Here is a 16,048-nt window from a genome sequence, read left to right on the forward strand (position 1 = left end):
GGTATAAGTGCATTGTACAACCTGTGCTCATATTTGTACCGAGTATAGAAGCTAATTAGCAAATACTAGGTGTCTTTCAGCAAGTTATGTATAGGTCAAATAAAAATAAATAATTTTCCTATAGGAGGCATAGCAAGTACTGCAAAGAGCCCTCATAGAATATAATGAGTGCTAGAGACCAGACCCCCCAATAAGACCTGCACCCTGCCCTACAACACCTGAAATGGTTTAGGTGAAGTTCCTATTTAAATAAGAAACTTTGTAAGCAGGAAGAGAATGAGAAAGAGAAAGCAGATGTCAAACAGATTTCTACCACTTTAGCTGTGCAACTGTATCCTTCCCCTATAAAAGATCAAAACAGGGAGGCCTAGCAGCTAAGCCCCCGGTGTTCCAGGAATAACCATAAAAATGAAGCCTACCACATTACATGTCATCAAACAGCTAAAACAAAGGTTGAAGGGATCAGGAGACATTGCAGAAGAGAAAAGAGCAGTGTCCGACTTATAGAGGTAGACTTTTTTACAACACAGGCATTTGATGTATACCTCAGTCTTTCCTGCTGTTAAGCACGTCTTCTGTAGCCTGAGGACATTGTAAATCAGATAGAAGATCATTCTCTCTAACACCAAGCAAGGGTGTCTATTTCTAAATTACAGGGCTCACATATATTAATGCAGTCAGGATAGCATTTAATGTATCAAATTCATACAAATGGACATGTATCATAGACATACATGGGTAGTTGGGGGTTGAGAATGGATCCTGAAAAAATATTAGCTAATATATATATACAGAAAACTTTTTGGATAGAGTTTTGAAGGTTAAAAACTCCAGCTAGAAGCTAGAGTGTTGGGATAAATTCTGAAATGAGTATGATTCAGGCACAGATGACAATTATCCTAATGTGTAGGGGAAATCCATGGTTTTTAGAAATTTTTCCATGGAAAAGTCCCTGTCCCAAAAAAATGCATGATTCAAGAGAAAAGATACTGTATATTCAAATGCATTGTGGTTATTACTTTGCATTCCAATGCATCTTTTGCTGAAGTCAATCTGTCTCTATACAACCAGCCTTATATTGTGCTGCCTACTGATGAGACAAACAAAAACTTCCAGTAGTTGTTTTTCCCAAAGAATCCCCATTGTTTGGTCCAGACATACAGGAGAGCAAATACGGGGGAAGGGCTACTATGAGGCCATAGCTTTTTATCACTCTTGTTTTTGTTTGGAGTAAAAGCACCTCCATCTCTGTACACAATTTTCTTATATAAAGCTACTCAGGCATTTACCCTCAAACAGATGCAGGAATTGGTACATTAATGTGTTTTTGATTCACTAAGGGTGAGGCAACACATGTAGTAAAATTCTTATACAAAAATATTTTGACTCCCAGATTTGCCAACATAGCAAGTTTGGGGAAATTATGTTTTATTGAATGCATGCAATTTAATACATTTAATAGAATACATTTTATTTATCATGTGTCAATGGGTGACTTTACATAAATAAAATTACAATGATAACTTTATTACTGCATATACTGTACTATAGATTTTTGATTGTCAAAAACAGGTTTGGGTATGTGATGTTGGTTAGATGTCTGAAATGATTCTGGGATATAACTGTTCTTATTGTAGAGGGTTTGAATCTATTGTTATAAATATAAAACTATTGGGTATATGTCTACAATTTTAAAGTTGGTAATTTAGGTAAAATGTATTTTATTTCCTATATAAGTATTATATAATTATAAGTATATAAGTATTTAAACCAAATCATTTAAATCTTATAAAAGCTTTAACATGTCAATGATATTATCAAAGTCATTTTTATTTTTTTTTGTCCTTGATCAGACAATAACTGTTAAGGGATGATAATGTTCTGTCTCACTTGTGCCCTTTTGTTGTTACCTTGTCACATTGAATGAAGATTGATTGAAGGTGGCCAATGAAGGAAACATTACACAGACATGTTTAACTGTTGTCACCATCCCAGCCAGAGAAATTTCATGCAACAATTTAGTGTATGTAAGAAATAAATGGCTACATAAAGGCTGCAAGAGATCAGCAGCATCGAGATACAACAATGGGTGAAAATGCCATTTGTTTAAGATACACAGTGCTATAGAAAACCAAATACCATTTTACTGAAGTATACGTCTGCTTTATATGGGCACAGTGTACAGTTGTGTTAAACATTAGATTTGTTTGTAATTTATGAACATTCTAAATATATAGATCTTTTTTTAGTGTACATTTTGGCATGTTTGCTAAAAAGTGAATTTGAACCAACTCTTTCCATTTCAACCTGTCCACCACCAGCCATTTTCCTGGTACAATGATGGTGTCCATATTGGCCACTATGGAACTGTCATTGGTCAATTGGATTGCAAGTAACACACATCAGAGGAACACTTATGCTCATCTCGGGTGAGAATCATATACGTTTACAGCAGTTGTCCAATGTTGTTAATGGATCCATCAGAACAAATCTATAAACAACTGATGGGGAATGGGTGCTAGACATGTCAGTGGAGAAGAGCACAGCAGGGTGCCACTCGCTTGTTCTCCAGAGAACAGAACGGCACTATGTGTACAGCACTTGTTCGTTCATCTGTCGCTGAAAACAATCATGAAACATTCTTTACAGTGACAACAAATGGACAAAACCCTGGAAAATCATGTCTAAGTACCAAAAGAGATGCACACAAAAGGAACATTTTCAGGGGGAGTCAACATAATAGCATGCATTTTGTGGTATCAGCTCCTTAGGAAATCTTTCACATTCCAATGTTTAAATGGTAGCCAGGTTAAACCTGGCCAATAACTCTTTGGTCTTTCTATAGATGTATATTGTTTTAAAATGAGAAATAGGGGAAACTCTTCTTACATATTTCATTGATTGTTTTAGCTCAGACCAGTTTCAACATGCTAAGATAAGGGAAAAAAACTTCATACAGGAACACCAAATACATGCATATATAAAATATGTGGATATCAAGTTTTTTTTAAGAGAAGGAACTTTGGGTTTACATTCCATAAAGGTAAATTTTAAGACATTTATTTAAAATGTGCTTCCTCAGCTAGGTAAGCTAGTTCCTTGCTGCAGTGCAGACAGATGTTGATATACTGGGGAATAAAGCAAGATGGAATGATATCATAAGCAGAAATGCAATTTGCCAGGAATTTCTTGTAGGAAAACAACATGTAACCTCAGGAAACACTAAGAATCACACGTATGGGTTTTCCCTGGTGAAACATAAACATTCATTTTATTTGAATTTGTTTTGGATAAGGTACACACAAGATGCTGCTTTACCCTAAAATCACAATTGGCACAGATAAGGTGCAGCAGCTGGATTGACTTATATACAACAAACCAGTATTAAGCAGGGGTATAAAAGAAATAAAGCAGAACTTTAGGAAGAAAAAAAATCACTGACATGTGTAGACATGACCTGGATGCCACAAAATTCTTTGATACACATACTGAACCAAACATGCATATATAGATATCCATTGCTCCCAAACTGTGCATGAGAAATGGGCGATGAGCCATTATGTAGCTATACTTACCGTGCCTGCTGAGTCTTCCAATATATACAATGGGGAAGCTTGGATGTAGACTTGCACAGTAGTATTTTGTACAGAGCCAATGATGCAGCAAGCCATGGTAAGTATATCTTCATAATTTTAGCTATAATTGGATCTTGATGGATTAAGTTGTTCCCTGGCTTCTCACATTTCTTTTGTGGTCTCATTTGGAAGATGACAAAAACATACAGTAAGTTCTTTTAAAGTCAGTAAACATTTGGTTGCTTTTTTTCACCAAAGGATTTAAAATTTGGAAATACATGTGCCATCGTATGACATCGGAAAGGAAGGGGGATTCACTTATTTACCCTTTCTGGACACTCAGGCTGCATGCATGTCTGGATAAGAGTCCGGTTGGAATATTAAGAGGAACCTCATGCCATTTTTCCTGTTTTTTATGTAATTTTAAAATAATAAAAAACCCTACATACAGCTTAAAGGTATCACATAGGCATGAATAAATTACACATTTTTATTGTTGCCCTGAAAAATGCATAAAAGACTCTCTTGCTGTTGTAATGTAATTTTTTTTTTGCATGGGTGCCAGCTCACCATGCATTTCAGCTAGCGGCTTCAAAAACAGCCCAAATTTACTAAAAAAAAGTATTCCCCTTCGAAAAGAAGTCAATGGACAATTTGTTGCTAAATTCACGTTTCGCAGATTTCTTTTTTCTGATATACTTTTGGAAGATATTTACATATAAATGATGTAGACTTCCTTTATGAGGGTTGCCTAGTTCAAGAATTCTTCAGAAGGTAGACATTTCCGTAATTTTGTAGTATTAGGATACAATTTAGAGCCCTGATTCCCCTAACCAAGTGATTTGTTGTCCCCTCCTGTTGCTTGGTAGGCTTCTTGGTCATAATAGGCAAGAGGGACCCATAATAGGTAAAATATGTTATTGGAATAGGCACCCATTGAGGCTGGTTATTGAACAAGAATAAGTATCAGAAGAATCAGGAGAAATGGGGGCATCTGATTGTTATGGAGAATAAATTGGGAGTCTGCAGGGTGTCTGCAGGTCATACAACCTAGTGCCCAGGACCTAGCCCAGCCAGGGATTGGATTCTGATGAGCCTGTGATGAGAGCAGAAGGCCTATGATAGAGAGAGGGGCCCAAAGGTCTGTTGAGTTGTCGTTTTTGGGAAGTGAAACCCTCAAAAGGATCCTTTTAGAGGACATGGGCCTGGAAATGCTACAGTATGACATGGATTGTTTCACTACAACACAACACTACCACAAACTATTGTCCACAAAGGCAGATTGGCATGGGTAATGCTCAGTGTGTGGTTCTTATGCCCTCCAGATTATATATTGCCTATTCTGACATTCTGTACCTAATTCCACTTTCTTGCTGATGGCCTCTATTCAATAAACCCTTAGACTATAGTAATGGAGTGAGCCTGTGTATATTTTTTTCTCACAAGTAGAGAGAACCTGCAAATTTTCAGCTTCTCCTATGGGAGTGAGTGCTACACTAAGAATACTCTCGAGTCAAATTGGTATGTAGTTTATGTTCACTGGCCCTTTAAGGTAACATTATTGAAAGTTCTACGCCAAGCATTACGAAAATGTCATTTCTCTTTACTGTGAGAAAAACTGTGCTATAATACTTTTAAACTCTAGCCGGGTTTCTAGGAAAACAATTGTATATTTATAATGTAAATCTGTAATGCATGGCTTAACGGATCAGAATGCTGCAATTATACAAGTTTGTGCAAGGGATGTGACGGCTCTCTTTGACCAGATGAAATATGAGCTGTAAACCAGATTTCTCTCACAGTCTGGACCAGCTTGCACTCATTAGACCATTACATTGTATGAGAACATACAATAATCCCCAGAGAGACAGTTCTTTGCTATGGCATCTTTAGAAGTTCAATAATGACCACATCATTCCACTGTCTATAGTAAAAAAAAAGGAGGCAATTTGCTTGATGTGGTGGAAAGAAGACTTAAAAATATTGTCTGTGGCCATGAAATTTGCTCTTTAAGGCAATCTTCCTACTTTTCTCCTTCACTGAGCCTCACAGCTTTCAGTGAAGTTTACAGTTTATTGTGTATTCTGCTCTTCCTGTTGTGTTTGTCATTGGTTATGTAGAGGCATGGGGCATTAAGATTATTTGCACTTCATTCATTTTTAGAATAGTGGTTCTGGTTACTCAGAATTCCTTGAATCCTCAGACAATGACAATCCCAAGGCTTTAGCATAATAAAAGATTGCTTTAAAAGAATAACTTTTTTTTTTATAAACATGGAAAAAAGTTTTCAACTGTATTTTTTAAAATAATTGAAAACTTAAAGGTCTAGTTTTCTCTGCAACACTCATCTAACCCCCAGGGCTGTCTATTACAGACTTTCTGCTGTGACTTCCAATGCCATTCGTGCCTGCCTACATCCTACCGACTTCATGTGAGCTCAAGTTGTTGCCTGCACACCCACTTTGATTGTACAACCATAAATCACAGCATTCCTAGCCCGTGGCCAGTAAAATGGTGTTTAGTATTTTAGTTAGTGGTTTACAGTCCTTTCTTTGCTAATAGTAGTAATGGCGGTGAACAAACATTCACAGGAACTCAGTGGCCTCCATTTGGCCAAACATTGTTCTAACTAAGCAGAGTAAGACTAATATTTGTACATTAGGACTGCCATATTTGTTTAATGCATATGCCGGCTCTGCTTCCTGCTTTCAAATGCTAGATAATGGTTGACTTTTAAGGCTGCTTCTCAAAATGTAGGAGTGACAAAACAAGTGTCTAGAGAAAGAAGCAGTATAATTACACTGGTCCACTGCAAGCTGCCTCTAATAACTCAATGACAAATCATTATATTGAATACAATACAAAAAATGAGAAATTGTAAGAAAATCTGGTAAACGATCTACTCATATCGAATATATTTTCTCCACACGTCTGATATTTTATGTTTGGACTGTTATGCTAATTTAATGCTCACCAAACAATTTATTTTATTTCCTTTAACTAAATCCCCCAGAGCTGTGCATAATAAGGAACTGTGTCGTGACTGATAAGTAACGGCAATTTGTCAGAAGCCGGATACATTTCGGCTGATTGAGAAGAACTTAAGTCCAAGAGGGGGTGATGGAGAAAAGCCTTTTTCTACCATTGATGAACATCTCCCGTGGTGCTGATAGGAGCACTATGGGACACCATGTGAACTCCTTTAACAAAGGATTGTCTTTCAGATGGAATTATTGTTGATAGACTTCAGACAATGTTCTGCCTCATGAACTGCTGAGTGCAGAGAGGGATGTGCTGCCACTCTGAATCATTACTGCACACCTCTAGAAGTTGAAACCTCTCCAAGACTATCTAGTTACAGCTGAGGCTTGACGTGAGCCATTTAGGAAGGGATTCACAAGGGGCGCTGATAAAATCTAACACTGCTCTTCTATTATTTTCCAGTGCTCTAAATATTGAGTTGCATTGGTTTAAAGTGTAATCTTACTTCCACACTTCTAAGATTTGTGTTTAAAAATAATAGAAAAATTACATTTATAGGGTGCTGACAGTGCTGACATGGATGTGATTGTTTAAAATTGTTTTGTCAAAGAAATAAAATCCGGTTTTCTGAACTCCAGACAAACTGCTAAAAACACAGATGAAATACATACTGTAGTAGGAACTGTTTTACCTGCCAAATGATTTGTATTTCTGTCTTTTCAGTCCTAAGGCTGGGTACACACGTGCAATGGTTCTCGTCCGATTATCAGCTCAGGGGGTAATATCAGACGAGAATCTGGCATTTGTACAGTGCTCGTCCTCCATCGTCCGAATGACCGTCCTTGAGGATCCACGGACGATGGACGACAAATGATCACAGTGGAAGTGAAGGGGGAGAGAGCACAGGGGGGTGCTGCTCTGTCGTTGTTCCTCTCCCCTCTCCATAGAGCAGAACGGTGCTGTTTGTAGAGCACTCGTTCATGTATAGTGCATTTGTTGGAATGGATCGTGAAAGATCCTTTCCAATGACAATTTGTGCACGTGTGTACATAGCTTTAGATATGCACAGATATCTCAAGCAAGACCTGATTTTTCTTTCAAAACCTCTCGTACAACACCTGATTCCCTTATTGTGCTGTTTTCTGCCTCCTTCTGCTCTGCTGTACAGGGGACTGTAGGCTGACCAAGTCAGATATAAGTACACTGCTTTTATTTGAAAAATACCTTGACAGATACCTGGATTTATAAAGTCAGCTACACATATAATTTGCCCCACATCTGTAGGTAAAGTGGACCTATCATGACATTTTTAACATTATATAAAAGGTTGGCTAACCCTTTTATATAACTAAAACAATGTCTTTTTTAAATAGTTTTTTTTTAGCTTGAAAAAAAAGGACCCCTACCTTTCCGTCTGCAGTACAAGCTGAACAGTAAATCCAAAGCCTCCTGGAATACATATGTCATGTATCCCAAGAGGCTTCGGGCTGCTCCATCTGTGCATCCTGTATATGGATCTCCCTATCTGTGACGCGTTTTCAAGTAGATATACTTACTGCATGCCTGAATCCAATCCAGTAAGCAAACAAGTGGTACATTACCCGGCAGGGCACCAAGTCTACTTAAGGCCCCAGGTCCTATAGAGAAACAACAGGAGCTGTCTACTTTTAAAGGAAGGACAGACTTAATTTATATGTATTCATTTATTTCATACCTCCTAAATTTTGAAAATGGGGAAGAGGTAATAGTTATATAATACATGTTTTTTTTTTAGAAGTGTATATACTCACCCAATAGTAACAACTGAGGAGGAATTAGGGACATAGGGACTGTGTTCTAAATAAAGGACAGTTATAAATCAGGATTGGACCAGAAGTGCCTGCTAGAATTACTAACTTGCCAGTAAATTTGTTGTTAGTAAAATCTGCTCGGTTTAGTGGCTAAGAGGGCCAAACTTTTTGACAGTTCACAGTGGAATCCAACAACTATGCCAAAATTTTGGATTTTAAAGATTTAGCAGCTTCAGAAGTTCCTACCTATGGGATTAGACAAAAATTACCCTGAGGATATGTTTAAACGATAGTAGTTAGTATATAGTAGGATGTTTTTTGTTAAGTTTCTGTATGTACTTGAGCTGTGAACTTTTCATAACAATCTGCATGCAACTACTGGAATTGCTTAGACTCTGGCAAGACTCTTTATAGACTGTTCTTGATTTTTCTGTTTTGCATTTAATGTTGATCTCACACATGTGGGTAAGGCACAAAAATATTCAGATCCAGAATTAATAAAAGGGCTATAATACCATTCAGTACCCATTTCTAAAATTATATTGTACTTTGTTGCTGGTAGGTGCCCAGCTAGTGTTTTTTTAACTTTTGCCAAGGTGACAGCGATAAGCCAGAATATTTTAGCTGAAGTAATACAATAGTTGACCTCCAAGAACTGGGATATACCAGCTGCCTCAAATGGTGACCTAGGCTTGATAAGAGGAAGAAACAAAAGATAACACCAGAAAATGCTTTGGTGGCCTTCCAGTGCTTATTGATTAGTTTAGGGGTTAAGGGTAACTTTAGGGGGATATATTTAGTTTATTTTAGTTTATGGCCTACGTGAAGTGGGCCTCTAACCTTTTATATTTGTAAAAGTTATTATGAGAAGTAAAACTTGTGATTTTGCTCATTGAATTGAGCCAGCTATACTTTACTTTTACAAATCCTACTGTTTCCAATCCCTAACTGGTGCTGATATCTTGAGGCTCATCCACACTATAGGAATGTGGTGTGTTTTACTAAACACAAGCACATTGCCCTTTGTATTGCAATGCACTGCATTTGTCAGCTTATTCTTTTTAATGGGCTGCTGAATGTTAAACGTCACAAACAAATGTAGAGCAAGCTTCACTGCACGGCAACTCCACAGTGCAATACTAGGGTGCGTTTGAGTGCCAGTAACATTCGAATGGCAACCCAAGATACCAACATGTTGCATGTTGTGTTAATGTACTCATTTCATTATTGCAGTGCATTACTGTGAATGACCCCTTAGGGCCTTTTCACATGAGGGATTTATTCACAGCAATCTTTTTTATTTACTTTTGTAAGGATTTCTCATACAATATCATGGCTATCTTCTATGGAATTACAGTACTAAGTCATTATTTTTTTTATCTCCGTTACTTAGCAATTTAGCTTTAGCAGCTTTTTTATTTTGGTAAAAGAATGTATATGACAGGTAATCCTTATTTACTTCTTTAGGCTTAGTTACAAAATGCTAGGCTTATATATTTTGCTATTCTATTGTATTGTAATGGACAATTCTAGTGATTGAATCATTAACGACCAGTTACTGGAGTTAAGGATTGAGGCAGACTATGATTAAGGCAGAAGAATAGGGGATTTCTAGGTATTTTGTAATTTATGTATTGTGTTATCTCGTGCCTCCTGTCAGGGCTAGCTCAAATGAACAGCCTCTAATGTACAAAAATAAAATCCTAAAAAGTTTTGAGGTCTATCTTGTGAGATCCAACAGAACTAACTATAATTTAAAGCAATTTATCCATTGTACAAACCATAGCAACTTTGCTAAAAATAAAAAGACTTGTTGAATAAGTTTTCACAGTTTCATGTGAAAAATCAGAATAATACCAGACTGAGAATCATATGCAAAGAGCAGGATCCGAGGCCTTGTTGCCAACCCCTACAGCTAGCAATGGTAAAGTCTGTATTACAGCAAAATGTGTCATTCAAAGTCTTTCAATACCTTGTGTTGATTGTTGCCATTAAGTGGATGGAGATGAGCTGCAATGCTGATATAAGAATATTAACTAACCAACTAACAGTCTGGAAAACATCATCAAAAACAAAATTGCTATTAGACAAGGCATAGCCTGGACATCACAATAATAACCCTGATGGCTGCCTTATTGATGAGTTTCCCTGGTCAAGAGGGAGCAAGTTGCCATGTGTGGTGAGGCATGCTATGAGACCTAAAGGGTAAAAAAGTTGTGTCCTCTGAGTAGTTGGTGGATAGGAAGGTTCTATAGTTAGATTCCAGGTTTACCCAGTCCACAGGAAACATGGCACCATTAGGCTGTGCCTCCATCTGATTGGTTGAATAAAGATTACAAATCAGATTATTAGATCATCCAGTTTCACTGCAAGAAAGATTTCCTACGTGACCTACAATATAACTTTGAAATGGAGAATTACAGTTGTTATTGCTGTTCAGTTATGAAAGCTTGAAATTTTACTATTGTTAGTTAGAGACTTATCATTCCTTACTCACCATGAAGAAAACCTAGCCTGACTTACTGAATACCTTAAAATAGGGAGGGGTTGGCAGGGCTACAGAGGGGTTACAAGTGCAGTGATGGTTGAGCACTGGACAATATTCAAGAAACAGAGCTCCAGGATCCAGTTTTGGTCCTTTCAGGATTGGGAAGTGGATGTTTCCCCAGGGAACGCACAGGATTGGAGCTTAAAAGATTGATGATTTGCTGTGTAGATAAGTGAGACAAAGGCTTAGCATTGATAAACCCTGGTCCTAGTGAATTCCTGTCCATGTGTAGTGGCTCAGAGGTTAAAAATCTGGCTTTTGCAGTGCTAGGTTCCATGTTCCAATCTTGGCCAGGACAGTAGCTGTATGGAGTTTGAAGGTTCTCCCTGGGTTTGCGTGGGTTTCCTCCCACATTCCAAAAAACATGGAGGTATGTTAATTGGATTCCCCCAAAATTGATCTCAGGCTGTATTAAAGACATATGACTATGGTAGGGACATTAGATTATGAGCCCTTTTGAGGGACAGCTAGTGACATCACTATGGACTTTGTAAATGCTGCGTAATATAATGTGCTATATAAATACTGGCTAATGATAATAATAATGTGAAGCTGAATAGCCATTATTAGAGGGACAACATGCTAAAAGCCCTATAGGAAGACTTTGTGACAAGCATCTATGTACCATACAACATGTATATTACAAATGTACAAATCATTGTATACCTTGCATGAAAATGGTGCATATAAGTGTGGAAAATTACTGAACTTTACAAAAGAAGGCACCTAATCCAGCTGTCAAGTAAAAAAGCCTAAATATAACTATTTTTGTTGCACATACAGTATTTGCAAATATGTATTTGTTGGACTTTAGGCATAAACACACTGGAAATCTTTAGCTGCCGTTGGCAAGTCTGTACTATTGCCATACTTTTTATTAGGCTACTCCAAAGGCAAGATCTTAATTTAGAGTTAGAAAACTCACACAAATGCCTTGGAGTAGTAATATTGCTTTGCATATATTTACAAATGCAGCCAAACTTTCCTTTAATCTAAATGTTTGAAGATGTTTATTGTTAGGGTTTCCATGCTGGCAAGATAGGTTGATTGCTTCTAGGTTGAGTTTCTTTTAAAGATTTAGTGAATTATCCCACACATAGCCCATTGCTTTTGACATTGTTATTGACCTATTGACATAAATTACTACCATGTTTCTGGACCCAGGGCAACAAGAAGGGCCTAAACTTTTTAAGTAGAAAAATTGGATCTACCTCACCCAGTGACCGCTATAGTAAAGGGTATTATAAGCCAGGCCACACTTATGAAGAGTCAATTGTGGACATAGTATAGAGTGGCATTGGTGGCATGCAGCTACTAACTCATCATGTTTGTGACTGTAAGTACTGTAAGCAAGTTATTCGCTGGTAAATATGGAGCTTCAAAACTGCCACTCTGCTTACCAGTACACTCAGGTTAAATCCTCATTGTCTCTGCACAGTTAGTACATTTTTGTTTTTTGGAATAGGACATTTGGCTGGGAGAAATAAATACCATCCATGTTAAAATACATGGAAAGGAAGAAATTAAGATCTTTTATGCAGCTTTTAGCCGTAAAAAGAGGGAGCCGCTTTTCAAGATGATAGACAGTTGGGCCAACAGGGGTGGTGCGGGCAGCAATCTAGGTCTGCTTTCTGTATGGAGGCCATTGGGGATCTTATTTAGGTGTCATTAAAAGTCATTACATAACTTAGAAGGAAAAAAAATACTTTGCATAGCTGTAGTGAATGATCACAGGAATGTGTCCCTGTAGCAATGGAGGACTTTATTGTGAAATCATTCAGAAAGCATCCCATATTCCTTACAGGGATTATTACTAAAGGATTTCAGGTATTTCCCTCCAGCTCTTTACTTGCTGTTTCAGTTGTCAAAAAGTCAACCTGGAATGTCAACAGCATTGTCTTTCCTGGAAATAAAAGATGTCTCATGTTTTTAGGAACCTTTGCACCAAACCACTTAAACTAGGAGCATGACTTTGTCAAATGTATTGAATAAATCATTGTAATGTTTTCCCTCTGTCTTGGCATTACAAATGAGCTTTGCAGCCGCTCTGAAGTACTTGGTGAGTGATGGGAATAAAAAGACTTTTCGTGCACAAGACAGGACTGATGTAATGAAGTGTATCATTGGAGATGGGCATAGGAAATAGTACTTATCCCCTTCGGCAGTTAACAAGTCAGCAACTGAATACTTTGTCGTAAACTGCAAACATAAAGCACTTAAAGTGACTCTATTCTGGGGAAATAAATACATGTTTTACATGCTTTTTCGTGAACCATGAAATAACGAGATAAGAACAGCCAATGTTATTGTCATATCAGTAAGGTAAAAATGTTTTAACAGTAGACAGAAAAGCCAGTTACATCTTAAAGGCAAAATTCCATTCCATGCTATAAAAAGTATAACATTTTCTGGTCTTGCAATATGAAATACAAAACATAAAATTGTGAAAAAATGACCTTTTACAAAACATATGTGTCCCACCATCCAGCCAGATCTCAGTAAGCTGACCTGGAAGCTTAGTACATTTAATATACTCACAATTACAGGGTTGTGCACATACCAGGTATTGGCATATATCTGCACAGTTGCACCAAAATAAAAGAGACTGTACATATCACAATTTGCATTGCATTAGTATTATTAAGTTATATTCAGCCACAGTAATGATTAGTTTGTACCATTATTCCATATAACAAGGAAGAAACACAGACTCATGTAGTATATATAAAGTGTGTAATGTTAAGGAAACACTATTTTAAGATATGCAGCAATGTTGTAGAGTTTCAAAAGGAAGGGGACTGAACTTTTTCAGCACCTTGAGCCAGGTTAGGGTCATCAGATAAGTAAAGGAGTAGCCTTGTCAAAAAATTTGCCCTGCAGCAGGGAATTCAGAGGAAGTGCAATTCAGAAATGAAGAGACAAAGAAAAAAGGAAGAAACATTTTTTACTGTTTTCTAAATATACTATTTAACAAATCTGTAGAGTGGCCTTTTCCTGACCCAAACCCTGTTTAGACTCGTGTCTCCTATCACATTACATCTTAGGGGATGAAAGCATGGTCAGAGAATAGTGTAAGCGATGGCACATGGCAGTAACTGATATAAAAGTACCTCTAGACACTGAACAATATGACAATAGCAGAGGGATGTATATGATAAAAATGTACAGCTGGACAAAGAACACTATGAACTATAGAAGCGTATCTAAAGGGAATACTGGACAGAGAGCAGTATGGAAAATAGCACAGGGTAGTAACAGGTACAAAGGTACCCCTACAAAGAGAACATGATGAACTATAATAATAATAACTAATATAGGAGGCAGTAACAGATACAAAGGTACATCTAGAAAGAGAACACGAGGAACTATATTAATAATATTTCTAATAATAATAATAATAATAACTATTATAGAGGACAGTAACAGATACAAAGGTACCCCTAGAAAGAGAACAAGAGGAACTGTAATAATAATAATAATAACTAATATAGAGGCCAGTAACAGATACAAGTGTACCCCTAGAAAGAGAACACAAAGAACTATAGCTATAGATAACATAAAAGTACCTCTGGAGAGAGAACAAAATAAATTATAGCAGAGGGCAAAAGTGATATAAAAGTAACTCTGGAAAGCAATGGGCAGCAAGTGATAAAAATGTACCTCAGTAAGTACTTCTGGTAACCAAGGACATTGAACAGTATGGGCAAAAGCAAAAGGCAATACATGATATCTAAATACATCCGGGCAAAAAGCAGTATGAACAACAACTGAAGGCAGTAACCAATATTAAGGTGAACCTGGGCAAAGAACTGCATGAACAACAGCAGAGGTGAGTAAAGCTGCGTACACACGTGCAATAACTATCGTTGGAAACGAGCGACTAACAGCCTTTCGTCCGATAATCGTTAACAAAAAAAGTGCACAACGAACAGCCGACAACGCTAGTCAAGAGGAATGTCGCTGGAAACGAACAACCGTCCCAGCGGATCTGATTGGGCGATGATCGTTTGCAATCTATTGTGTAAATGGTTGTGTAGTGATCGTGGATTTTTCTGCCGTACACTTTCTCTTTTACATGTCACTTCCTGCATCGTTCAAACGATGGTATCTAGAGTGTGTACATTATTGGTGGATTATATTTAAATGATTGTATCTAGCGTGTGTACGTTATTGGTGAATTGACCGATCTTTTCGTTACAGCATGTACAGAATTGTGCACAATACGGTCGTTCAAAATAATCGTGCATAGTCATTGATGTGATGTTAGTCGTTCGTTTTCTAACGACAATTATTGCATGTGTGTACCTAGCCTAACTAATATTTATGTACACCTGGACAGAGAACAGTATGAACAACAACAACTGATATTAAAGTACCTCTAGACACAGAATAGTATGAACAATAGTAGAGGGCAGAATCTGATATTTAGTAACCTATGAACAAAGATTAGTATGAACAATAGCAAGGGACAATACCTAACATAAAGTTACACCTGGACAAAGAACAGTATAAACAATGGAAGGGGGCAAACACTAAAATAAGGTACACCTGGAACACTACAGTTAAGCTGCGTACACACTTGCAATTTTTGTCTTTGGAAAGGATCTTTCACGACCCTTTCCAACGACAAGGGAGTGCACGATGCATGAACGGTGCTGTACATACAGCACCGTTCTGCTCTATGGAGAGGGGAGGGGGAGAGCGACGGAGCGGCACCCTGCTGCGCGCTCTCCCCTTCCCTTTCATTAGGATCGGCTGTCGTCCATCGTCCGTGGATCCGGCAGGTCGGTCGTCCGGACGATGGACGACACCGACTGTACACACGGCAGATTTTCGCCCGATAATTGGCCGATGCCGATTATCGGGCGATAAAAATCTGACGTGTGTACGTAGCTTAAGAAAAGAACATTATGAGCAACAACAGAAGGCAGATAATAATCTAAAGATACACTTAACAAGATAATTGTATGAACAATAGTAGAGGGCAAAATCCGAAAACAGAAGGAGAAGAAGGCAATAAGTAATATGCCATTACCTCTAAACTGATTTCCCAAACATTCGCCAAAATATGAAGATTCATGATAAGGCCAAATGTTTACTGGACCTACAGGTTTACATCTGCAAATGCACAACTATATGTCTATTTTATTTAA

This window comes from Pyxicephalus adspersus, chromosome 3 (genome assembly GCF_032062135.1).
Source record: "Pyxicephalus adspersus chromosome 3, UCB_Pads_2.0, whole genome shotgun sequence".
Classification (NCBI taxonomy): domain Eukaryota; kingdom Metazoa; phylum Chordata; class Amphibia; order Anura; family Pyxicephalidae; genus Pyxicephalus; species Pyxicephalus adspersus.